General features: G+C 50.3%; 1 protein-coding gene across 5 annotated transcripts in view; it reads right to left on the bottom strand.

The window, feature by feature from the left end:
- CERS4 (ceramide synthase 4) overlaps window positions 1-20,939 on the bottom strand; it is a 35,240-nt gene extending 14,301 nt beyond the window's left edge. Inside the window, exons 1-3 of one of the 5 annotated variants that reach the window (XM_086409660.1) lie at window positions 20,815-20,939; window positions 15,754-15,826; window positions 6,181-12,888 (exon numbers count right to left, since the gene is read on the bottom strand). The gene's annotated coding sequence lies outside the window, so the exon portion shown is untranslated. The remainder of the gene's footprint in view (window positions 1-6,180; window positions 12,889-15,753; window positions 15,827-20,814) is intronic. The other 4 variants (XM_086409661.1, XM_086409662.1, XM_086409664.1 and 1 more) reach the window with 4 other exon arrangements.
- Between the last annotated feature and the right edge of the window lie 3,206 nt (window positions 20,940-24,145).

Here is a 24,145-nt window from a genome sequence, read left to right as displayed (position 1 = left end):
AGTCTGGGAGTTTTATGGCCCTCAGTTTTATTTTAGGTGAGATGGCAAGGGCGGGGGTGGATTCCCAGACAGGAAGTGGCTTTGGAGGCCAGAATAGGGGCCCACCCAGATAAACCCGGAGAAGCTACTACATTCCCCGCCTCCCCACCAAGATCTGCCAACTAGCAACCTTAGGTCCACCTGAAAGCTCAGTTTCCCTTTGCCACATGGGGTAGCATGTACCCCCAGGTTCTGGATTAGGATGCAGACGTCATTAAGGGGGGCGTTATTTCTCCCCACGCACATTGCCAGGTAAGGGGGGTTACTGTTAGGAGCAGGCAGGGATCAGAGGGGCCAGGAAAGGTTGCTGGGGGATGGAATGTCCTGTCTCCTGATGCATGTGGTATTCTGGTTGAGAAAACACGCTGAGCTGTGCTTCCACGCTGTGCGCCCTCCTCTGTGCAGATTAAAACATCTGCCTTGAAAAAAATCTAGGACCCAATGTTTTGGCTTCTCTTGTTACGGAGCATGGGCTTCAGTCATTGTGGGGCACCGGGCCAGTTGCCCTCTGCCACATGCAATCTCCTCGGGTCAGGGATTGAACTCGTGTCCCCTGCATCGGCAGGTGGATTCTTAAAGCGCCAGACCAGCAGGGAAGCCCTGGTTTTAACTAGCAGTAATCTTTTGAAGTTCCGACTACCTGGTCTTTGTTACAAACATTCCTATATATCCTGATTCCTCCCTCATCTCTTCAGAGCACTTCCTCAGAGCTATCTGAGAGGCTGTCTCTGGGCTTGAAGTCCTCAGAATGTCCACAGAGTAAAATATAATTCTCAGGTTTTAGGTTGTACTTTTTTTTTTTCAGTGGATTTGGGGGGCAGGAGTTGGGTGGATTTGGAGGGCCGTGCCTTGGATGTCCCTGAGGCCACGGATTCGGATGGAGCTCCTCCGGGGTTGGGGCAGGTAATGGATGAAATCCCCCAGGAAGGAAGTGTACATGAGGAATCAGCCCAAAGACCATGGCAGAGGGCGTTCGAGTTCAGGCATCAGTGAAGTGATGAAGAGTAGCCACCACCACTGGACACGCTGGCGTGGGAGGGACACCAAGAGGCCCCAGCCTGACAGATGGTAAAAGTGTCAAAAAAAAAAAAAAAAAACAGGGAACAAAGAGTGCTGCTCACCATCCAGTTACATGAAGGGTTAAATTGCAACCTACAGGCAGTGAGCCCACAGGGGAATTCAGGATAGAAGAAAAACAGGATGAGGCATTCTGTGCTTTGGACAAAAAGGGTCCCTGGATAGTTAGACTCGTAGCCAGAAGAATTTCAATGACCTCAGATTCTCGCATCTTCCCAAACACAGAAAAGCACGAAAATGATTATCTTATCTATTCTTCATGACAGGCAATCATATTTTCCCAAGGTGTGTGCTGGACTGCATGTATTTCCTACCCCGCAAAATTCATGTATATTCTGGTTCCTCCCCTTCATCTTTGGAGCTGTTTACTCAGAGCTACCAAGTGGCTGTCTCTAGAAGACCCTGAGGTGGCACGGTGGTAAAGAACCCCCTTGGCAATGCAGGAGACACAAGAGACACAGGTTTGATCCCTGGGTTGGGACGATCCCCTCGAGGAGGCCATGGCAACCTACACCTCTATTCCTGGAAAATCCCTTGGACAGAGGAGCCTGGCGGGCTACAGTCCATGGGGTTGCAAAGAGTCAGACACGACTGAGTGCACATATAAAGACTCTGAATAAAAAGTAAACTCACAGCTCTCCTCTTGTGCAATTTTCCTTAAGACAGGTGTGTGACAGTGGTTAGTTTAGACCCACAAGGTTCAGGAGACCCAGACAGAACAGACAGATGGATAGGAGGATGGAGGGACTTCTGCCCAAGTGGTTGATGTCTTTAAAAAAAGATAAATTAGGAGTCTGTGATTAACATATAACAGATAACACTACTTCCCTGGTGGCTCAGACAGTAAAGAATCCACCTGCAATGCAGGAGACCGGGTTTGATCCCTGAATCAGAAAGATGCCCTGGAGAAGGTAACGGCTACCCCTTCCAGCATTCTTTTTTTTTTTTTTCCTTCCAGCATTCTTGCTGGAGAATCCCATGGGCAGAGGAGCCTAGTGGGCTATAGTCCATGAGGTCGCAAAGAGTCGGACATGACTGAGCAACTAAACACACAAATATGAAATTGACCAGTTGTATACCACAAGGAATTGTATTTAATATCTTGTAATAACTAGAATGGAAAAGAATCTAAAAAAGAATATATATATATAAAAGAACTTAAGGAATTCTGAAAAAGTATATATATATAGTTCCTGGGTAGCCCAGCTGGTAAAGAATCTGTCTACAATGCAGGAGACCCCAGTTCGATTCTTGGGTCTGAAAGATTGCCCTGGAGAAGGGATAGGCTACCCACTCCAGTATTCTTGGGCTTCCTTGGTAGCTCAGATGGTAAAGGATCTGCCTGCATGTGGGAGACTGGGTTTGATCCCTGGGTTGGAAGATCCCCTGGAGGAGGGCATGGCAACCCACTCCAGTATTCTTGCCTGGAGAATCCCATGGACAGAGGAGCCTGGAGGGTTATAGTCCATAGAGTCACAAAGAGTTGGACATGACTGAGCAACTAACCATGAGTGAGTGAAATCGCTCAGTTGCGTCCGACCCTTTGCGACCCCATGGACTGTAGCCTATCAGGCTCTTCTATCCATGGGATTTTCCAGGCAAGAGTACTGGAGTGGGTTGCCATTTCCTTCTCCACAACTAACCATATATATATATAAACTGAATCACTGTCCTATACACCTGAAATTAACACATAAATTAACAAAACTTCAATTTTTAAAAATGGTTAAAAAAAAACACATAAAAAATTCACTAACAGGAAAATTTGGCCTGATCCCATGCACCCACAGGGGCATGAGTGCACATGCCCTGCCCAGAATTTCTGGCCTCACCCTCACACAACTTCCCAGCAAGAGCTACATTCACGACAGGGTATCTATAGCCTTCTCAAGGGCCCTCACACCTATCTGAACACCCCTCAGTACAGATGTAAGCGGGGTGGGCAGCCTGGAAAGGCCCACAGCCAGCTAGAGCTGGAGCCAGAACTCAGAAGTCCAGGCCCCCAGCCGCATGTTCTTCCCAAGATCTGAGTCCCCTGCACCCATGGTGCTGGCATGTCACGATGAGCTTTGGGGACAAGTGAAAATGCACGCAAGCAGTGGCATCCCATAATCCCAGGCCTCTGCCCATGTCCCCAGCTCAAAGCCCACTTCCACTGCTTGAGACATTCCGCTCCTAGCACACACCCCAGCTTTTACGAATGCCGTCCTCTGCCTAGAATGACCATCTAATATTTTTTGCCCCATGCTGAGTAGTGAGAACACAAAATGGTGACGAAAACTGGTAAGGTCTCAGCCCTCACAGGGCTAACGTACCTCTCCTGTCTGTCTGGCAAACTCCTACACATCCTTCAAAACCCGGTTCAGTTGCCACTTCCTCCTGGAGGCACCTCTCAATTGTTCCCACCTCAGATCCAGTTAAAGCACCCTCTGCCAGCCCTGCCTCATTCACTGTGATGTTGGAAGCTGGCCAGACAGCCCTTCTTTAGAGGGGGGTTGGAGAAGGAAGGGAGCATGACCAACCTCAATGCCTAGTCCTCTCAGCTGAAGCAGGCATAGCCTTGTCTGGTCATCAAGTCAGAAGGGAAAACAGAAATGCACTTTCCAAATCTCAGAGCCTTCCAAAGGGGGCTGCAGACTGCAGAAGACTCAGCCTTGGGCCTCCTCAGTCAGTTCAGTTGCTCAGTCATGTCCAACTCTTCATGACCCCATGGACTGCAGCATGCTAGGCTTCCCTGTTCATTACCAACTCCCAGAGCTTGCTCAAACATGTCCATTGAGTCAGTGATACCATCCGATCATCTCATCCTCTGTCATCCCCTTCTCCTCCTGCCTTCAATCTTTTCCAGCGTCAGAGTCTCTCCCAATGAGTCAGTTCTTCACATCAGATGGCCAAAGTATTGGAGCTTCAGCTTCAGCATCAGTCCTTCCAATGAATATTCAGGATTGATTTCCTTTAGGATTGACTAGTTTGATCTCCTTGCAGTCCATGGGACTCTCAAGAGTCTGCTTGAATACCACAGTTCAAAAGTACCAATTATTTGGTGCTCAGCTTTCTTTATGGTTCAAGTCTCACATCCACACATGACTACTGGAAAAACCCTTTCTCTAAACTGTGTCTGTCTATTCACTCACCCCCTTCACTCTCTTGATAAAGAAGAGACACTGAACTCTGAGAATTCACCCACCTCCTTTCTTTGTGGTCAAGCAGGCCAGTGAGCCTGCATGTGGAAAACATGGGCAGTGTCTGACGTGCAGAAGGGGCTCAGGTATGGCTGTAACTAGGCATCAATGGCCCACAAGCCTCAAACTTCTTTTCCACTCCCTCCTCTAACAGATGCCTTCCTCCGAAGGGGCAGGCGGGAGCAAGGCTCAGGGTGGTGAGGGATAACTTTCATTTGTTTCTCCTTTGGACTCCAACTCCTCTGCTTGTTCCCTGTGGACCCTCTGCCTCTCTGGGCCTCAAGGTGCCCCATCTGAAAAATGTGTACAGCCAGATCTTCTGCTTTGCTGCACCCTGTACAGGTTCAGGAAGCTGGGTGGCTTGTATGCTCCACGCTGGTCTTGCAATGGATTTGATTCCTCCAATTTACCTGCCATTGACCTCACCACTGTTTCAGTTTCCTCATTTGTAAAATGGGAATAACAATGCCACCCCCACCCCCCAACCCGCCCCACCCCCGCTGCTGCCCGCCATGTGGGGGAGGGGTTGGGAATGATGCCTGGGGTGGAGTGAGCTCTGAGTAAAAATGTAGTTACTGTTAGCAGCTGGGTGGGGGAAGCAGTCTGGGAATGAGGGCATTGATCCCTGCAGGTTCTGAGTGGTTCTCCCAGGGACATCCTCCCATCCATGCTCCTCCCCCGCCTCCCTCTGCAGCCTTTCTTTAAAGCTGTAGCCAATGAATGAGCTCAGGATGGCTGCTGAGGGGTCATCTGGAGAATCACCAAGCGGGCAGCTGGTCAGGCCTAACCAGCCTGTGGTTTTATCCTCATCTCCCCTCCCACCCTCGAGTTCCTCCCCCTCCTCCCCAAGCTGGTCTCCCAGCCTGGACTGCTTCTCAAAGGCACTTTGGCCCCACTCCCAGCCCTGCCTCTGCCACCTGGGAGCCAGACTCTGATAATCCTTCTTAGTGCCTAAAAATATCCCCAGATTGGAGGGGCAAGTAGAAGACAGCGATCAGGGCTTTGTGCTGACACGGGGAGGGGGAGGATGAGCAGAGCACCCCTGAACTCCGCCCCCCACCCCCCTGCCCTGGCAACACCCAGCAGAGCAGAGCTGTGCACACACGTTTTATTTTAAATCTGGCTGAAAGTGCAGGGCTTGTCTGGGCTGTGCAGGGACGAACAGACACATACACACATACTCACTCACTGCCCCCACAGCCTGGCCTGCTTGGGGTCACCTGACTCCTTCGGCTAGAGGCCCAGGCAGGGAGCACGTGATGGGCTAAGAGGGGGTTATTTGTAGATAACCACAGCCACTCCTGCACCCAGCCCCGGCTCCTCCACTTTGGCCTCTCTGAGCAGGGTCCCTGCGGGGTGCTCACGACCAGAGATGTAGCCAGGCCAGGAGATACCACCTTCAAGGATCCTAAGTGGGGGGGTGTCCCAAGTCCAGGGCTCTGCCTCTCCCCTTCATGCTCTGGCCCTGCTGGTACACCCCCTCCCCCAACTCAATTCACTGCAATGGCTGCTTGGTGGGCTTCCAATTCACCAATCAGATTCCTCCTCCAGGGTCTGCATGTGCTGTGTCCAAAACTCACCAAGCTCACTCCCATCTCAGGACCTTTACATGTGCTATGACCATCTCACCAAGTTCATTCCTGCCTCAGGACCTTTGCACATGCTGTTCTCCCAGGCAACCCCTGTCTATCTCTGTCTCATCATTCACATCTTGCTTCACTGTTACCTCCTTGGAGAATTCTTCTCAGATCACTACCAAAGAAGCCATGATATTATTCCATCTCCTTACCCAATTTTGTTGCTTCAGTCCTGTCATCCCACTTGAACTGTTTTCTTTTTTTTTTTTTTTTTAATGCTTACAATTATTTATTTCTTTACTTACTTTTGGCCGTGCTGAGTCTCTGTTGCAGTGTGCAGGCTTCAGTAGTTGCAGCACATGGGCTTAGTTGCCCCATGGCACGTGGGATTTTCCTGGACCAGGTATGGAACCCTGGTCCCTTGCATTGGAAGCATAGAGTCTTAGCCCATGTTCCCTGGAATCCCCAGCCCATTGGCCACCCCTCATCACTACAGCCTGTTTCTCCAGGTTCCCTGGCTGCACCTTCTCAGAATCACCCCTTGGCAATGCAACCCCCTACCACTGCCCCCTCCCCCTAATAAAGTAACCGTCAGGGAGGGCTGTGAGGGTTGATCTGCAGATGCCTGAGGGCTGACTGTGGGACATCCACCATCCTCCTGGAATCTGTTCCCTCCCTCCTACATCCCCTGGAATATCCCAGGTGCTAGAGCCCCCAAGGGCGCCACCCAGTGGCGGCAAAGTCTTTACACAGGTGGTGCCTTTTTCCTTAAGTGCCCTCACCCCTTCACTAGGCACCCCCTTCACTGGGCTCATTTGTACTAGTCTTTAAGACCTGGGTCAGATTAAATTCCCTACTTAAGAGGCCTTCTCTATCCTTCCTACCCTAAGGAAGCAGAGCTCCCTCCCTAGTCCCGCCCACCCCACCAGGGCCTTTCTTCAAAGCTTCTGTTCAGCCCTGGCTGGCCCCAGGGAGCTTAGAGAGCTGAGCCTTCCTACCAGAGAGTGAGGGTCAGACCAGGAAGAGACCTGTGGGGTCCCCAGCATCACCCAGTGTAGGGGTGTGTTGGGAGTTGGTTAGGGTAGTTTCAAGAAGGACGGAGGGAAGAGAGATCAGGTCTCTGGAAGTTTTTGTGGGCAAGTGAGCAGATCCAGCCCCAGAGGCAAGGGGGGTGGGGCAGCAGGATCTGATTGTTACCTGCACAGGACTCAGAGAGGTCAAGCAAACTGATGGGCTTGTAAGGAGAGTGCTTGCTGAGTGTGTGCTCAGTCGTGTCTGACTCTTTGTGACCCCATAGACTGTAGCCCTCCAGGTTCCTCTGTCCATGGGATTTCCCAGGCAAGAATACTGGAGCAGGTTGCTATTTCCTTTTCCAGGGGATCTTCCTGACCCAGGAATCGAACCTGCATCTCCTATGTCTCCTGCTCAGGCAATTAGTTAAAAACAAAAACACACAACTCTGGGACTTCCTTGGAGGTCCAGACTCTGTGCTTCCATTGCAGAGAGCATGGGTTTGATCCCTGGTCGGGATCCACATAGATCCACATGCTATGTGATGCAGCCAAAATTTTTTTTAAAAAACCAAAAACATAACTTTATTGAGTGACACACAAAAACTATGCATGTTTAAAGTGTGTGATTCAATGCATTTGACATATGTATGGACTGATGGAACTCATCACCTGGATCAAGATATCCATCACTATAGGCTTCCCAGGTAGCTTAGTGGGAAAAAATCCGCCTGTCAATGCAGAAGCTGTGGGCCCGATCCCTGGGTCGGGAAGATCTCCTGGAGGAGGAAATGGCAACCCACTCTAGTACACTTGCCTGAAAATATTCATAGCCAGAGGAGCCTGGTAGGCTACAGTCCACGAGATAGCAAAGAGCACACACATATCCATCACTCCCCAAATTTTCTTGCTTCCCTTGGAGTTCCTCCCTCTCTCCCTTCCAGTGAGAACTGGAAGCAACCTGGATGTCCAATGCTGGGGATCAGAAATTCCATCAGAAATTCAGGATTCCATACTATGAAATATTACATAAGCATTTAAAAGGAGGAGGAAGACCAACCTGGAGGTCATGATGCCCAGTGAAATAAACCAATCTCAGAAAGACAGATATTATCTGATTCCACTTACAGGGGGTCCTTAGTTAGAGGAGTCAGATTTATAGAGACAGAAAGTAGAATGATGGGTGCCAGGGGCTAGAGTAGCTGGATGGGGAGTTAAGTGTTCAATGAAGACAGTTTCTGTTTGGAAAATGAATAAGTCATGGAGATGGGTTACATGACAATGTGAATATTGTATAAAATGGTCCAGATGATAATTTTTTTGCTATATGTGGTTTACCACAATTAAAATAATTTTTAATTAAGAAAATTATCAAATTGGGATGAAGAGAGGAAGGAAAGCTATGCTCATGGACTTGGTAGTATCACTGAGTTGAAAAAATGAAAGCAAAATCCAGAGACACTAATGAACTGATATGTAATTCATGTAATGGAAAACCACCAAAAGAGTTCTGTCCTTGGCGTTTATAACAGTGGAGTTAGCTGCATCAGACCAGCCCTCTCGGAGATGATAATGATAAACTCTGGACTAAATGCTAAAAAACTCTTATACCTTGAAGTTTTGGTGTTCCAACATCCTATATGGTATCCATTAGCCACATGTGCTCATTTAACTTCCAATTAATTAAAATTAAAATCTAAAATTCAGTTCCTCAGTTGTATTACGAACATTTCTACACTTAATAGCCACATGTGGCTTGTGGCTACCATATTGGGTAGTAAAGGTATGGAACATTCCCATCAATGCAGAAAATTCTACTGGGCAGTACAGCTCTAGAGAGTTACCAAAAATAGGCAAAAGTTGGAGGGGAGTCTCTACCTGTTCTAAGGGAATGGTATGGGGTGAGCTTCCCATTTCTCACTGGAAATAGAAACTGGATTGAAAAATGATAAGACAGAATCCAAAGGGACTATAACAGTTCAACAATGGGGCAGAACACACAGGAAAGGAAAAAGCCAAAAAGCAACAACCAAAAATCAGGTTCAAATTCTATCCAAAATTGCTGTGCAAGTCTCTTGCTAACCCTTGAACCATGTGCAGGGCAGACTTCAACCAGCCTGGGTAAAGCTAAAGAAAAGTAAGATATCACCCTCCTCCCACCCCAGGGGAAAGAGACTTTGGAACTTGAGTTCAGACAGTTTAATTGCCTGTGAAAATTTAAAAAAGGGATGTGGGGAAGAATCAATGTTCTTCAGAGGAACACAACAGAATCCAGAGTGTCTACAAGGTATCTTTCATAATGTCCAGAATACAATCCAAAATTACTTGACATGTGAAGAAACAGGAACACATGACCTATGCCCAAGAAAGAAGGAAATTACTGAGGACCAACCTTGAGATGACCCAGATGTTGGAATGAGCAGATAAGGACTTTGAAGTGGCTATTATAAATATATTCAAGGATGTGAAGGAAAAGTACCTCCTAATGAATGAACAACAACAAAAACCTCAGTAGGGAAGCAGAAATTATTAAAAAAAAAAAATGCACCAAATGGAGATTCTAAAACTGAAAAATACAATATTTGAAATAGAAAAATTGACTGTGGACTCAGCCATAAAAAGAATGAAATTTTGCAATTTGCAACAACAGGGATGGACTTGGAGGGTATTATGCTTAGTGAAATAAGTCAGACAGAGAAAGACAAATACTGTATGATATCACTTATATGTGAAATCTAAAAAATAAAATAAGCGGGTGAATATACCACAAAAGAAACAGATCCACAAACTACAGGTTACTGGTAGGAAGAGAGAAGAGGGAGGGGCAAGAGAAGGGTAGGAAATTAAGAGGTACAAGCTATTATATATAAAATAAATAAGCTACAAGGACATATTGTACAACACAGGGAACATAGTAAATATTTTATGATAACAACAAATGGAATACAACCTTTATAAATTGTGAATCACTATACTGTGATTCATATAATATTGAAACATATAATACTGTACATCAACTATATCTTAAAAAATAGATAAAATACAATATACATTGTACAAGAAGAAAAAGAAAGCATTATGTATCCAGAAAAAAAGCCAAAAAAAGTTTTTTGGTGTTTTTTCCCTCCCACTGTGGGCTTGATAGCAGATAGGAGATGGTAAAAAAGACAGCTAACTAATTTGGAGACTGATAATAACAAATACTGAACAGAAGAAGAGAAAAGAAAAAACTAAAGATTGAATAAAAATGTGTATCTAGAAATGGACAGCGGTGGCTGGACAATACTGTGAATATACTTAATGCTACCTAGTCATGCAATTAAAAATGGTTAAAATGGTAAAATGTTTAGCTTGCATGCATTTTACCACAACTTAAAAAAATATATAGTCTCAGTGACCTTGGGACAACATCAAAAGATCCAACACATGTGCAATTGCAGTGCTCTAAAGGATATCGTCCACACTCCGGAGAGGTATTCTATCAGGAAGCTGGGGGATGGGGGGAGCTGGTCCACCTATTTTGTGAGTCACTGATTTTTACAAGAGGTGTATTTCAAGGTGACTTAATCTTTTTTTTTTTAATTGCACAATTCACCTAACATAAAATGTACCATCCTAAAGGCAGTTACTGTTCTCCTGTCACAGACGAACTGACTTATCTACCCAGGGCCACATAGCTGATAACTGACCAGGCTGCATGTGAGCTCAGCCCCGTACCACCCGGTGTTCTAGATGGACATGGGCTCACGGAACATCAGCCCCTGCATTCTTGGAAAACAGGACCTGCTGCCTTTATGCCCACACTTCACCCCATCTACTCTGGGCTTTGCCTGGATCCTCAGTGACTACCCCCTGGCCCACGCCAACCCCAGTGGTCAGTTCTGTCTGTGGATTCCTGACCTCCTAGTGGTGTGTGTTCTTGTTATTAAGTCATGTCCGGCCCTCTGAGACCCCATGGACTGCAGCACACCAGGCTTATCTGTCCTCCACTATCTCCTGGAGTTTGCTCAAATTCATGTCCATTGAGTCAGTGATGTTATCCACCCATCTCATCCTCTGTCGTCCCTTTCTCCTGCTGCCCTCAATTCTTCCCAGTATCAGGGTCCTTTCCAATGAGTTGGCTCTTTGCATCAGGTGGCCAAAGTATTGGAGCTTCAGCTTCAGTCCTTCCAATGAATATTCTGGACTGATTTCCTTTAGGATTAACTGGTTTGATCTCCTTGCTGTCCAAGGGACTCTCAAGAGTCTTCTGCAGCACCACAATTCAAAAGCATCAATTCCTCCTAGTGGTCTATCTGCCCCTTTTGTCTGTCTCTCCTTCCAAGAACCATGGCATCCTGGCTAATCTAATCCAAGCCGTTTTTCTTCCCCTATGACCCTAAATGAGGCCAGTCCTGAACCCTCTCACACCAGCTTTTCTCCCTGGGAAATCTCACCCCCACTATCAGTGAGCCTGTGCTTTGGTTTTCCAGATTCCTGCAGTTTCCAGGTTTCTCTCCCAATGTCAAAATGGTTAACCCAACAGCGCCTGGCTATGCCTTGCCCAGATATATCTCACTCAACTCATCCTCCACCGTAAGTGTGCTTCTTGGCCAACATCCCACCATGTACCCAGTCTTTGGGGACAAGAATCTGAGAGTCATCTCAGACCCTTCCTCATCACCCCCGCCCCCCACCACCCCAGACACTCAGCTACTCTCCAGGTCCTGCAATTGCATCTGTCTCTCCCGTAATAATCAAGCGAGTTCTTCTCCACTCAATTCCCACTACCAAGGACCCGTCTCTGATCTCAATTCTCGTGGTTACCTCCACCTTGATCTCTCTGCCTCTGGTATTACTTTTCTTTTTAAAAATGTTATCAATATTTATTTTTATTTATTTATTTGGTTGCACCAGGTCTTAGTTTCCACATGAGGGATCTAGTTCCCTGACCAGGGATCGAACCCTGATCCCCCTTCATTGCGAGTTCAGAATCTTAGTCACTGGACCACCAGGGAAGTCCCCTGCCTCTGGTTTTCCCCAGGCTGCCTCCCTCCATCCACATTTCCTTCCCTGAAAGAGAAAAGCCAGCACTGGAGAGGGTGTGGAGAAAATGGAACCCTTGTACACTGTTGATAGGAATGTAAATTGGTGCAGCCACTATGCAGAATAGTAGGGAGGTTCCTGAAAAAACTAAAAATAGAGCTCCCATATGACCCAGCAATCCCACTTCTGGGCATGTACCCAGAAAATATGAAAACTTTAATTTGAAAAGATACACACACCCCAGTGTTCACAGCAGCACCATTTGCAAACAAGACATGGAAGCAACCTAGAAGTCCATCAGTAGAGGAATGGATAAAGATGATGTGGTGCATATTAACAATGGAATATTACTCAGCCATAAAGAGAATGAAATAATGCCATTTGCAGTCACATGGAGGGACCTTAGATATCATATTAAATGAAGTCAGTCAAAGACAAATACCATATATCACTTACATGTGGACTCTAAAACAAGGATACAAATGAACTTATTTACAAAACAGAAACAGACTCCCAGGCATAGAAAACAAATTTACAGTTCCCAAAGGGGATAAGGGTGAGGGGAGGAATCAATGAGGAGTTTGAGATTAGCAGATTCAAACTACTATATACAGATAAACGACAAGGACCTACTGGATAGCACAGGGAACTGTATTCAATATCATGTAATAAATTTTAATGGGAAAGGAAAAAAGAGAGCCAGTGTCAGCATCATAAGCAGACAGTGGGCATAAAACAAACACAATGTAAGTAGGATGACATTTGGTCCTGGCAGGTACTGAACTCTAGGGAGCCTGCCAGCCCAGGTCTGAGCCCTCCTGGTTTAAGCATTCAAGCGGAAGTTGGCAAATGTTGTCACCTGGGCCTTAAAGACACAGCAGCAGCAACAGGAGCCTTGGGCCTTGATGTTCCCAGAAGCGGGGTGATTCTCCTGTGAATAGTCCTGTCACGTGGGCTGTCCTTGGGACCTCAGATGACCTGCATCAGGCGAAGTGCCCCAGAGATTAAAACATTACAGAAATTAGATGGTGTATGGGCTTCCCTGGTAGTTTGGTAGTTCAGACAGTAAAGAAATCCGCCTGCAATGCGGGAGACCCAGGTTCAATCCCTGGGTTGGGAAGATCCCCTGGAGAAGGACATGGCCAACCCACTCCAATATTCTGGTCTGGAGAATCCTAAGGACAGAGGACCCTGGCAGTGTATTTGAATTGAACCCTTCTCAATTAGTACATGTTGTTTCTAAAGTATTCAACAACAGGGAACAGAAGCAAGGAGAAGTGAAATGGAATGCTGCTTTTCTGGTAACAGCATTAAAGTGAGTAACCTAAAGGAGGGCTTCCCAGGTAGCTCAGTGGTAAAGAATCCATCTGCCAATGCAGGCAACCCAGGTTCGATCCCTGGGTCAGGAAGATCCCCTGCAGGAGGACATGGATACCCACTCCAGTATTCTTGCCTGGAAAATCCCATGGACAGAAGAGCCTGGAGGGCTACAGTCCACAGGGTCACAAAGAGTTGGACACAACTGAGCACGCATGCATGAACACAGGCCTGCAGCGCTGTCAGGGTCCCAGGGGAACCAAGGGTTGAGACAGAGGCAAACTGTGAGTTCGGAGGAAAAAACCAGCCTGGGCAGATCCACTTTTGCCAGGTGGCCCCAGGCTAGCAGTGCTTTCAGTGATATAGTCATCACCCCACTGCCTACCTACCCGCCCTCCCAGGTAAGGGTGGGGAGCCAAGCTGGGCTTGTGTGAGAAGGCTCACCCTCTGGGTAGGTGGAGGTTCCAAAGCCAAGGGAAGAGTCCCCAGGGGGAGTCTGTGTATGGGCCCTTTAAGACCCAGGGGTGTTTCTGTAACAAGAGTACTTCCTCCTTCCCCACAGCAGTCCCAGAGTCTCACTCTAAAAGCCTTCCCCCACACTGGAGACTGGGCTGCTGGGGGTGGGAAGTCAATCTTCCCTTTGTGCCTGGGGTTATCACCAAGGTCTATATGATCTGGCTCTGGCCTGGCCCCCGCTACCCCGCCAACCTCCTTCAGCCACGAGACTCCATGCTTCTCAGCCTGGAGTCCATGGCCACGATTCCTGAGGTCTGTTCAAATCTCAGAAACATGGCGTTTGTGCTAAGTTGCTCAGTCGTGTCTGACTCTTTGCAACCCCATGGACTGTAGCCCACCAGGCTCCTCTGTCCATGGGATTTTCCAGGCAAGAATACTGGAGTGGGTTGCCATGTCCTCCTAAAAAGTTCGCCTGCCAATGCAGGAGACACAGGTTCGATCCCTGGTCCAGAAAGATACCACATGCCGCAGAACAATGAAGCCCGTGCACCACAACTACAGAGCCTGTGATTTAGAGCCCCTGAGCCACAGCTACTGAAGCCCGAGGGACCTTGAGCCCACCTTTCCCATCAAAGAGAAGCCACCTCAATAAGAAGGCTGCGCACTGCAAGAAGGGTAGTCTCCGCTCACTGCAACTAGAGAAAAGCCTGTGCAGCAACGAAGACTCAGCGCAGCCAGAAATGAATAAAATAACAAAAAAGGACTGCTCTGAAGAAAGCTGTGGCTGCAAATGTCCATACAGTGATGGTTTCTCACTATTTTTTGACCTATTTCTCGGTAATGTTTGAGCAAGGTATGCAGATGCCTTGTGTGCTTTTTGGACTTCCCAAGGTCCAAAGGCATGACCTTTTCATCGAGTTTTAAAATTTCAGTCGGTTAATTTCACTCAGAGCCTTGACTGAATAGTGTCACTGGTTGAAACGGGTTGAAACAGGCAAGTGTCTGCAGCTATTTGGTTTGTAGACATCATTGCAAGCATCTTCCTGATTTTATCAACTCAAGCACAAAGACTATAGTCCATAGCTGTACCCCTGGAAAAGCTTCTGAAAATCCTTAACCTCGGAGTCAACCTTGGCATACCCAGGACCCACAACTCAGGCTTGCTCTGAGGGCTCTTCGTGTGTGTGTGTGCCAAGTCGCTTCAGTCGTGTCTGACTTTATGTGACCCCATGGACTGTAGCTCACCAAGCTCTCCTGTCCACGGGATTCTCCAGGCAAGAATACTGGAGTGAGTTGCCTGCCCTCGTTCAGGGGAATCTTCCTGACCCAGGGATCGAGCCGGCGTTACTTATGTCTCCTGCATTGGCAGGTGGGTTTTTTCCCACTAGTGCCACCTGGGAAGCCAGGTTCTTAGATCAAATAAATGCATCTTATTCTATAAAACCTCAACACGTGTGTGGAGTCATGTGAATTTGGTTGTGTAGAAAAGGTGACAGTTTCAACATTCAGAGTTACTACTTTGCCAGTGAGAACTACATCAGAGGAAGCAGGTACCAGAGTACAGCCTGATACCTCCTTTAAGAATAGCCTTAAAATCTATAGCCCAGGGACTTCCCTGATAGTCCAGTGGTTAAGACTTTGCCTTCCAAAGCAGGGGTTGTGCGTTTCACCCTGGGTCAGGAAACTAAGATCCCACATGCCTCAAGGTCAAAAAAACCAAAATATAAAACAGAAACAATATTGTAATAAATTCAATGAAGATTTTTTAAAATGGTCCACCTCAAAATAAAATAAAACTCTAAAAACAAAAACTGCAGCCCAGAGAGGCCTCTAGGACAAGAGAAAACTTGACACTCAGCAGAAGAGGGGAAACTGGACTTGGACGCCAGAAATTAGCCATTTGGAAGGTAACATACTGATCACATATATCCTAAAGGGTTGTGGCATTTGTCCTGAAGAATGGGTTCCAAAAATTTTTTTTATCCTAAAATGAAAGATTTGAAACCTACAAAGAGAGGAAAAAAATATGTATATATATAGATAGATACACACACACACACACACAATTACCTTTAAGAGAGACTTCAGCTACCAGAAGTAAAGTAGCCCCCTCTCCTCATTCTTCACACGTTTCTGAAAAATTCTAGGAATACACAGGAAAGTCCTAAGTGTCCCGCCCCAGGGTCTAATTTGCCCCCAACTCCTTCCACTCCCTGGTCAGGCCCCCAGGAAGCTGTGGCTGGTGTCTGGTGCCTGGTGTTTCTGTCATCTCCATTTTGCAGCTGGAGAAACTGAGGCACAGGGGAGGGGACGGGTACGAAGTGGAGAGTTGGGATTCATTGAAACCTAAGCCTGTCTTCAGGGACTTCCCTGGTGGACCAGTGGTTAAAAATTTGCCTTGCAATGCAACATTAGATCTGTCCAGGCTGGCTTTTTTTCTCCAAAGCTCGCAGTTTGCCTCTGTCTCAACCCTTGGCTCCTCTGGCCCCCTGACAGGTCTGCAGGCCTGTGTTCATGCATGCATACCTGCTTAGTCGTGTCCAACTCTTTGTGACCTCAGGGTTCGATCCCTGGTCAGGGAACTAAGGGCCCACTGGCAGAGGGCAACTAAGCCCACGCACCACAACCACTGAGCGTCTGAAACTGGAGGGGTTGGTGCACACCCGGGTGAATGGTGAGGGTGGGAAAGGTGAACAGGCGCAGCTGACCAGGTTCACAGGGGGTTTGGGGCGGGACGCCAAACCCTTTCTCCTACACCTGGAAAGGGAGTGACTGTGGGCTGGTGGGGGGGCCACCTTCGTGGGTTTTTGCTGCTCGTCCTCAAGGCTCAGCAGGCCCCTGCCTGCCATCTCCTGTCACCTCCCTGTGAACATGCTGCCCCAACACCCAGCTCTGGGCTCTGCGTCCTTCTCTTCCTCCCTGGCCCCCTTCTCTGCCTCCATTAGCGCCCTCCCCCTTGTTCCTTCCTTCCACTCCCTCCAGCCTTTCCAGGAAGCCTCCCAGGTCATCAGAGGCCCCAGCATGTGCAGAAGGAAGGGGAGAAGCTTTGTTGTTGTTCAGTCGCTCAGCTGTATCTGACTCTGCGACCCCATGGACTGCAGCACGCCAGGCTTTCCTGTGCCTCACTATCTCCCAGAGTTTGCCCAAACTCATGTCCATCGAGTTGGTGATGCCATCCAACCATCTCATCCTCTGTCACCCCCTTCTCCTCTTGCCTTCAATCCTTCCCAGCATCAACATTGCCCACCAGGAAAGGGCTGGCCTTCTCTTCCTTCCTCCTGCCAGCCTCCTCTGCCTTTGGGGCACACTGTCCACTCCACACAGGGAACAACACACCAAAGCAGATTGCACAGCAGTGGGCCCAGCAACCTCACTCCCCCTTGAGCAGGGACCCACCCAGGGTCTGCAGCTGTTGGGTTGAGGGGCCCTAAGGACCCTCAGTCTTTTCATCTGACACTCTCCCCCTAGCTCATGCTGTTCCAGCCACACGGGCCTCTTTGCTAAACCTCTAACATGCCGGGCTGGGTCCTGCCTCAGGATCTTTGCACATGCTGGTCCCTCTGCCTGAAATGCCCTTCCTCCAGATGTCCGCCTGGCCGGCTCCTTCTCATCCTTCAGGTTTCTCTTGCCCCCTTCCCAGAACATCTGCTCCACCCATGAGCTGGTGGTTGGGGAGGGGGTGGCAAAGAAGCTTCATTTTGTTCCCTGTTAGGCCCCACTGCTTCCCAGCACGCACACTTCATCAGCACGTACTGAATGAATCAATGACAGACGGGGCGGGTGGGAACTGGGGACCAGCACAAGGTAGAAGGGGATCCCCAGGGGCTGGCTGGCAGGGGCTTGACCCCCTCCCCAGACATACTCACGGGGCCCTGAAGCCACATATGATTTGGGAAGCCTAGGAGGATGTGGGGAGAGGGCTGCACTCCTGCTGTTTCAGGGTGGAGACCTGGTGTGACAGAATCATACTGACAAAGGTGTGCATGCATTGCTTCAGTCACATCCAACTCTTTTCGACACTATGGGCTGTAGCCTGCCAGGCTCCTCTGTCCATGGGGATTCCCCAAGCAAGAATACTGGAGTGGGTTGCCATTCCCTTCTCTAGGGGATCTTCCCGACCTAGGGATCAAACCCGCATCTCCTGTGTCTCTTGCTTTGCAGGCGGATTCTTTACTGCTGAGCCACTGGGGAAGTCCAACTTCAAGTCTATCCAGGATCTACTCACTTCTCACTCAACCACACCTCCACCTGGTCCAGCCTCATCATGGTCCGGACCAGTGCAGTCTCTCTCATGCTGATTTTCTGGCTCCATGCCCCCAGCTTCTCCCATTTACCCAAGGTGACTCTCCTCCACATCTCTGTTCACTGGTCTCTCTGCCTGTGAACTCTACTGTTTTAACTAAAAGTTTTAATTTATTTATTATTTTTGGCTGTGCTGGGTCTCTGTTGCTGTGCACAGGCTTTCTCTAGTTGTGGCACGTGGGCTTCTCATTGCAGTGGCTCCTCTTGCTGCGGACTTTATGGCATGCAGGCTTCAGTAGTCACAGCTCTAGAGTATGGGCTCCTCTGCTGTGGTGCATGGGCCTAGTTGCCCCACAGCACATGGACTCCTCCCTGAAGAGAGATCGAGCCCACATCCCCTGCATTGGCAGGCAGACTCTTAACAACTGGACCTGCAAGGAAGTCCTGCCCATGAACTCTTAACCATCTTTAGTAACCAGGCCAATGGTCACCTCCAACAAGAAGCCTGACTCCTGACCCCTCCCGAGGCTGAGTCAGGTCACTTCTCTGGGCTCCTCCTTCTGCCTCCCCCACCCCCCAAGGCATCCACTCTGCTTTACCAGGTGGTTATTATTACCAGACAGGCATTGCGCTCACCTCTGAGGTGATGACTGCTATTATTCTCAATTTTACAGGTGAGGAAATTGAACCTGAGGCGAAGTCACTAGCCTGGGAGCACTGCATTCAAACTGGCAGGATGAGCTCGGAGGCAGCTTCCAGCAGCCAGAGAGGGGACAGCCTGCAGTGCCCAGATAAGACAGGAGTGTGCCCCCCAGTGCCTGCCTTCCTGTGGGAGTCCCAGGGGCGGTGGGAGGACTGGCCTGCTCCCCACGGCCAACTACAATCATGACAGCAGTTCCTGTGCCCAGTGAGCACTTCGCGCTGGGCCAACCAAACACTTTGCATGCCTGACTCACTTGATCTGTTGACGCCTGTGGGTTCTAGAGGTGGACGCACTTATGAGTTCTTCCCATTTCTCAGAGCAAGAAATGGAGGCTCACTGGGCCCTGAACTCCCACCAGGGCTGCAGCCGAGGCATAAGGCTGCCCCTGGGATTAGCCAAACCCCTTTTTATTTCTTAGCTGAGGCTGCCTTTGATTGGAACATCATTCCCAGATACGGGTACTATGGACCCATTTTATAGATTGACAAACTGAAGCCCGGAAAACTTTCTCTAGGGCCCCAAGGCCAATGCAATGACCAAGGCTCCCTCCCAGCTGGAAATAGGTGAGCAAGAAGGCCAGGCTAGGAAGGTTCCGACTGCCTCCTCCCTGCAGCCTGGCTGGGGCCTCAGGGACCCAGGTATGCTGAGTGAGGTTCCAGGAACTCCCATCACTGCCAAGTTTATTCATAGCAGCTGCTCCTGGAAGGGGCTTCCCATGTGGCTCAGTGGTAAAGAATCCACCTGCCAATGCAGGACACATGGGTTCAATTCCTGGGTCGGGAAGATTCCATGGAGAAGGGAATGGCAACCCACTCCAGTATTATTGCCTGGAAAATTCCATGAAGAGAGGAGCCTGGCGAGCTATGGTCCATGGGGTGGCAGAGTCAGACACAACTGAGCACATACACATGCTCCTGGAAGGGGGCTGAGTTGAGGCTGGGAACTCTGGGGGCTTCAAAGACACCTCTGCACTCCAGAATTTCTATTTCAAGTGGCCCCACACGACAGATCCAGGCTGCCCCCTTGCACTCAGTCGCCTTGGACCTGGCCTGGGTTCCCAGTGGTGTCTTCAGGACGTCCCCCCTCGGGTGGCATCTCAGGTTTTTCAAATCAGTCTGAGTCATAACAGCCTCACACCCGCTGACCTGCTTCTCCCTCGGTTTCCCCATCCTTCCACACTCCCAGCTGCCCACACCAGAAATCTCTTCCATGCCCCTTTCTTCTGCCCCTCTTCTGAGCAGGCAGGGAATGCAGGCGAAGTCCCTCTGCCAAAGAAGAACCCCAAACCGCCCACTTTCCATCTCCCCCTTCCTGTCGGGTCCAAACCAACAGTCTCCTCCTCCCATCTCTTTTTTGGGGGCAGAGTAGCTGCTGGGATCTTTTTAAGACACAGCTGGACCCGGTCACTCACTTTGTCCTAAGCCTCCGTGGTCCCCACAGACCTGAGAACGGAATCCACACACTGCTCGTTATCTTCGTGGCCCGAGGCCAAAGTCTTCGCACCTCAGATACCCGGCTCACTGAACTTGAGCCACGCTCGCCTCTTTTCCGCTCTGCAGACACGCCAATTTGGGCCCTGCCTCATAATCTTCTGCTGTTTTCTGGGCCTAAAAACCCCTCGCTGTCTGGTTCTCTCAGGCCCGGCTGACACCTTTTCCGAGAATTCCTCCGTGACCCTAGCCCATCTCCTAGAGGTGTGGTCTTCTCCGCACTGTGCATGGACTGGCATAATCCGTGTCTGTTTACGCGGGTCCTAGCAGTCTACGCGGCTGGGCTACGGGCTCTGAGGCTAGGGCCCCGGCTGCATCCCCAGCAGGTATAGATTCTCTGGTGACCGACCGACAGACCCCCGCATCGCGCTCCTCTCGTTCACACATTCCGGACTCCCCACGACCCCCGCCCCCGCCACGCTAGGGTCGTCCCCACTCCCGCCCGCCCGTTACGCAGCCGCCTCGTCCTCCGGCGCTCGCTGCGTCCCGGCCCTCGGGGGAGCGGGGCTCTCTCAGGGAGGCGGCCGGGGCCTAGGACCAGACGGTAAGCCCCGGGAGGCCGTCCCGGACGAGGTGATGGGGGACAGCGGCTGTGTCTGGGGACCCCCGTGGACGCCATAGCCGTGGAGGCGGGGCCGGAGCTCGCTGCTAGGGTGGCTTTCCGGGCCGCGTTCGGAGCGCTGGGGTCTCACTTACCTGGGGGGCGCAGGCGGCCCGGAGCACCAGGGGCCGGCGGTAGGGTGGGTGGCGGACAGCTAGCCTGGCGCAGATACGGAGGAGGAGACGCGCGCAGCCGGCACCAGGCACCCGGACTCTGCTCCAGGCACCGCCTCTGCGGGGGGCCGGGAAGCAGGCTTTGGGGGCAGCGCTGGGCGGGATCGGGGGCGGGGCCGGGGCGGGGCCGGGCTGAGTCCTTCGAGGCTCGGGGTCCTAGAAGCGCTCGGGCCCCTCTGTGCGACAAGGCCGCTTCCTAGACCCCCGCCCCGCATAAGGGGCCCCGCCTCCAGTCCCAACCCGCCCCGCCCCGCCCTGCGGCGCTGTTTAGCCTGAACCCACCACAGGTTTCTTCGCTGTGCTGTAGCTCTTTCCTTTGAACCTACTCCCATCTGCTGCGCGCTCAGTCCGGCCCCCCTTTCTCTTCCGTTCTCTGCAAGTCCTCTCCAGCACCCTCCGGGGTCCTCTTTGGTGGCCCGGCTCTGATCCATCCGTGTATCTGCCGACACACCATGCGCTCCTGGACCCGCCTGAGTGCACCGCTGGGTGTTGTGCAGAAGGCCCCCCGACTCACCACCTCAGACCTCGGAGGCCACCCCCAGTGCCTCCAAGGTCTGGTGACCTGTCCCAGCTCTCAGGCCGAGCTGGTCCAATTTTTGGTTCATGGGACCGACTGCGGAGTTGGGAAGCCAAGGAACCCCCCTGCGAGCTGGGAGGCCTATAGGGCAGGTGGGTGAGTCTGTGGTTCAGTGGGGTGCAGAGATAGGCGGCAGAGCTGGGAAGATAAAGGCGGGGAGGTAGGACAGTGTTGGTGGCAGAAAAACCCCAGGCTCCCTCTTGTAGGGAGGAACACAAGGTGGCCCCCGGCTCACAGGGGCAGGGAGCCAGGGCAAGCCATGAATGCTGGGCAATCCTGCATCACGCAGAGGTAGTCTGTGAGCACCTGGGCAGCATCTAAGAGACTTGCAGTCCAGCTGTAGCCAGTTTGAAGGGAAGAGGGTTCCAGAACCACCGGCCAACCCCACGACATCTAGGCAAGTGGCTCACCTTTGAACAATAAATCGCTCCCTGTAGCAGACCCGGGGTGAGATGGGTGAACCCCAGGTTATTTTGACAGTGGCAAGTTGCTTCACATCTTCTGAGATTGATTTCCACACACACAAAGGGGGAGGACAGCAGAGCCAGATATCTGTTGCAAGCGTGGTTGAAGCTGTCCCACTCTATCCAGCTTCACCGCATTTGCACCTTCTGTTCCCTCTGCTGGGCTGTCCCTTCTTGTCCCAAATGTGTGCATCCTTCTCCTTCAGCTCTCAGTCTGGTCCTCAGAGCCCCCCTTTCCCCTCTGCCCCACCATCCATATTCGCCCTTCTATTCTCTCCCCTTCCTCCAAGAGCTCTTTTGTTGTTTAGCCACTCAATCTTGTCCAACTCTTTGTGACCCCATGAACTGTATGTAGCCCACCAGGCTCCTCTGTCCATGGGATTTCCCAGGCAAGAAAACTGAAGTGGGTTCCCATTTCCTTCTCCAAGGGATCTTCCCCACCCAGGGTTCAAACCCTTGTCTCCTGCATTGGCAGGCAGATTCTCTACTGCTGAGCTTCCGGGAAAGCCCAAGAGCTCCTTTGCACATGAGGAAAAGTCAAACAATACTCTTTTTCTCAGCATTGTGAAAATTTTGTTGTTCAGTCGCTTAGTTATGTCCACGGTACCTTGCACCTGGGGGTGTGCAGAACATGAGAGCCATTTGGATTAATAATGACACCAGAGACCTGGTAGAATGGGGGCAGTCCAGGCCCCAGAGGAGGAGCAGCAGGTTCCTGGAGATGTAGAGGGGAGGTCCTCCAAAGAGGATTTGGGTGGGCTGGGGTCAGGGAGAGATTTCAGGTGGGAAGTACTTTCTGGGCAGAAGTGGGGAGGCTGGAGGAAGGGCTCTGCCTGGCAAAAAGAGATGCAAGCTGGACCTTCTGTACATGGGCCACTTCTCCATTACTCCCTGCCCTTCTGTGACCACCCACTCCCCACTCCAGCTGTGAGCATGCAGTGTTCAGGGCAGGCTTCCTGGAAAAGGTGACATCTGTAACCAGGGGGATTCAGCTGAATTAAGGCCCAATGGTGAGTGAGGAGAGGACAGGGCTGGACCAGTCACTAAAGGCCCTCCAGGGTTCTCTGGGGAAAGGCATAGTCAGATTTGAAGTTAGACACAATCAGATTTAAAATGGGACAGCAGCAGGAGCAGCTGGGGTCTGGTCCGGAAATTGTAGACAGGAGTGAAGAGAGGAACTCCAGTAAAATTGCCAGGATATGGGGGAATCAGAGGAGGCCAGGTCCTGGGTGGTGAGAGTAGGGGGAAGGAGTCATTTCTAAGTTGGTGGGTCCAATGTAGGGTGTCTGGGTTGTGGGAAGGGAGACTTGGGGAGCTCCTTGCCTCCTTCATTCCACACTTTCACACCCTCTGTACTTGAGGGTGGGACAGGAAGGTAGGATTGGGGAGGCTCATAAACCTGATCCAGGTAATAAACTGAGGGCTTCTTTGTCCCTTTTGTGCCCCCACCCCGCCATCAGATGGCTGGTCCCAGTGGCCTTTTCCAGACCCTGGGGGTCATCATGGCCAGGCCTGGAGGCTGGACTCTAGACCCTGGACAATGAGCCCTGTGCTAGACGGAATAAAAAGATGTCCACACATCCTAACCCCTGGAACCTGTGAATATGTGACCTTACAAGGCAAAAGGGACTTTGCATGGCTGATTAAGTTAAGGATCTGGAGATGGGATTATCCAACATCATCACTGTATGGTATGTGGTGGTTGTGGTTAGTTGCTCAGTCGTGTCCGACGCTGCAACCCCAAGGTCTGTAGCCCGCCAGGATAGCATGGGGATTCTCCAGGCAACAATACTGGAGTGGGTTTCCATGCCCTTCTCACTGTGCGGCATATTGGATCTTGTTTCCCTGACCAGGGATTAAACCCGCACCACCCACAGTGGAATCTCAGAGTCCCTAACACTGAAGAACCAACAGGGAATGCCCACAAGGGACCTTATAAGAGAGAGAGAGGAGAGTCAGAGGGAAAGAGATGGGAAGATGCTGACCTGTTGATTTTGAAGGTGGAGGAAGAAGGCAGGCAGCCTCTAGAAATTGGAAAAGGCCAGGAAACACATTCTCCCCTAGAACTTCCAAAAGGAATCCAGCCCTACTGACCTCTTGATTTTAGCCCCGTGAGACCCATTTTGGTTCCTACTTCCAGAACTGTCAGATAGTAAATGTGAATTGTTTTAAGCCACCAAATTTCTGATGGTTTGTCACTGTAGCAATAGAA

The sequence above is a fragment of the Bos grunniens genome, chromosome 7, assembly GCF_055505025.1.
Source record: "Bos grunniens cultivar Pamir isolate PY7600 chromosome 7, Bosgru_T2T1.0, whole genome shotgun sequence".
NCBI classification, from domain to species: Eukaryota; Metazoa; Chordata; class Mammalia; order Artiodactyla; family Bovidae; genus Bos; species Bos grunniens.
This window is presented reverse-complemented; position numbering and strand designations above follow the sequence as displayed.